General features: G+C 32.2%; 1 non-coding gene across 1 annotated transcript; it reads right to left on the bottom strand.

The window, feature by feature from the left end:
- Nucleotides 1-286: 286 nt before the first annotated feature.
- Nucleotides 287-393, bottom strand: LOC143411159 (U6 spliceosomal RNA). Its single transcript, XR_013092850.1, has one exon. It is a non-coding gene; the product is annotated as a U6 spliceosomal RNA (small nuclear RNA).
- Between the last annotated feature and the right edge of the window lie 2384 nt (nucleotides 394-2777).

The following is a 2777-nucleotide window of genomic DNA, read 5'->3' as shown; positions in this document are numbered from 1 at the left end:
TGTATATCATCTTCTGAGAAGTGTATGTTCATTTTCTTGGCCCATTTATTGATTGACTTATTTGAGTTTTTTGTATGTTTGTTTGTTTGTTTGTTTTTTGGTGTTAAGATTTTTGAGTTCTTTAAATACCTAGAGAGTAGTGCGCTATCTCATGTGCATGTTCTAGAAATTTGTTCCCATTCTGTAGGCTCTCTATTCACTTCACTGATTATTTATTTTGCTGAGAAGAAGCTTTTGAGTTTAAATCCATCCCATTCATTGTTTCTTGATTTTAATTCCTGTGCTAAAAATTATGGAATACTTCATGAATTTGCATGTCATCCTTGCATAGGGGCCATGCTAATCTTCTCTGTATCATTCCAATTTTAGTATATGTGCTGCCAAAGTGAGCACCTGATCAATGTCTTTTGAAAACTTTTAAGAATCTTAATCCATACCTATGAATGTATTTTCACATTCCTAAGTGTCTTAAGAATACATTTTTTTCCTTGAAATTATGTATTCATAAGCAATACCTTTGGATCCTTGCAGTTACCCAGTGGAATATGTAGTATTGTGAATGCTAATTTGTTTTTGATAGTTTACTGTTCACAAAAACACTTTGACAAACTGTTATAAGCTGACTGTATTCCCCTGTAATTTATATATTGAAATCCCAATTCCCAGTAACTTAGAATGCAATCTGACTTTTTTTTACAATTTTTTCTTTTAAGTTATTTTATTCTAATTTGTTATACATGATAACAGAATGCAATACAATTCATATTACACATATAGAGCACTATTTTTCATATCTCAAAATACATTCACACCATTAGTGTCTTCATACATGTACTTAGGGTAATGATATCCATCTCATTCCATCTTCTTTTTTACCCCCATACCCCCTTCTTTCCCCTCCCACCCCTTTGCCCTATCTAGAGTTCATCTAATCCTCCCATGCTCCTCCTCTAGAATGAAATATTATTTGAAGACAGGATCTTTAAGGAGATAATAAATTTAAAGTAAGATCATTAAGGTAGGACCTTTTCCAATATGTCTTGGGTCCTTATAAGAAGGGAAAACTTGTAGACACAAAAATTGACATTGGGAGATGATATAAAGAGACACAAGAAGACAATGTCAACCTACACACCAAGGAGTATGCTGGAACATTTTCTCTCCTTCAATGCTCAGAAGGAAACAACCCTGGAAGTTTGGACTTGTGTTTTCCAGAAGAGTAAAATGATAAATTTCCACTGATTGAGCCATCCAGTTTGTGATTATGATAGACATTGTCAGCTGATACACGCACCATCTTATTTGATGATTATATGTCCATCATGTTTTTCATTGCTATTTTCATTTAAGTGAAAGAAGGAAATGTGTACTATTAGATTTTTTAAAAGCCCTGTATTTATTCCATTGATTCTCTCTGACAGTAATTCCCTTCCTTGTTTTTACTTCCAGCTCAACTCCATTTTTGAAACACTTTTTAAAGCATGTTTTTCTTCCAGAGGATTGGCAGGGATAATATGAAGTAAATTTTGTTCACCTTCCCTAATCACACTCAGTGCTCAACTCAGATTTTGTAACTTTTCCTTCAGAAAAATCCTTTAAAACCCCAAATTAAATTTACTGTGTCTTCAGAATCCCCCACCCTGAAGCATCATGCAATCCCATCACTAGTGACTCCTTCAAACTCATCTTAGTCTTCTAATGTGCCCTTTGCTCTGACTATATTTTTAAAAGTCTGAAACTATGCCTAGAACTTTTATGCTTGTCTTAAATCAGGCAATTCCTGTCTTTCATTTCCCATATAAAGGTAACTTTTTCAACAAAACTCTCCTTTGAACCTTCTGTTTTCCAGAACAGTGAAACAAATTTCCAATGTTTCTTTTTTCTTCTCAAATCTTTCTATTAAGCAATTTCATAGACACTTGTATTTCTTTATCAAAGAATGTGCCTCAAATATAATTAATGTAACAAATCTTTTAATATTTTAATTTTGTCAAAAAACACACAATATAAAATTTACCCTCTTACCTATTTTAAGTGCATGCCCATAAAAATTTTTGTTCTCCTTGATGTCAATTTCTTGTGACTGAAGTTATGTTTTATTCATAACTTCTCAGCTAGTATCTCACATAGGACATAGAGGATGCTTATTTGATGTTTAAAAAATATTTGTTGAATGAATAAATTCTTTTTTTATTTGCTTCCCTTCAATCTTGATGGCAAAAACTGTGTGCTAAGCAACTCTGAATGATTGACACATAATGCCTCTCAAAAAATATTCTGAAATCATTCATTTATTTAAAATATTTGTTAAGTGCTTATAAAATGCCAGATCCTATGTTTAGCCCTGTAGACATGTCTATGGATAAGACCAACAAAAATTTGCCTCTTGGATGTTAAAACTTGTGAAACGACAGAATACATAAGTAAATAAATACATAGATGAGATAAATAACAATTATCTTATGTATGAAGGAATTAATAGCTTAGTGATATGATATAGATTAACTGGCCAGGACTCAGTTCACAGGTACTCAATAAATATTTGTTGAGTTTATGAAGAATGATCATAGACTGTGTGGAAAAGAGAGAGTTCTCTGATGAGATAGAACTTAAGTCTAGAGCTAAGAAGTTGACCCCAGGTATGAAATCAAATGCACAGGGAGTTAGTGAAATATCATTTAGACAGATAAAAATGAAAATTTATAGAGTTTAAATTGCAAAATAATTGGATTTGCACAAGCAAAAGAAAGGACTAGTGAAGCTCAATTTGAGTTCAA

Source organism: Callospermophilus lateralis, chromosome 11 (genome assembly GCF_048772815.1).
Source record: "Callospermophilus lateralis isolate mCalLat2 chromosome 11, mCalLat2.hap1, whole genome shotgun sequence".
Lineage (NCBI taxonomy): Eukaryota > Metazoa > Chordata > Mammalia > Rodentia > Sciuridae > Callospermophilus > Callospermophilus lateralis.
Note: the sequence above shows the minus strand (reverse complement) of the source record. Positions and strands in the feature narration are given on the sequence as shown.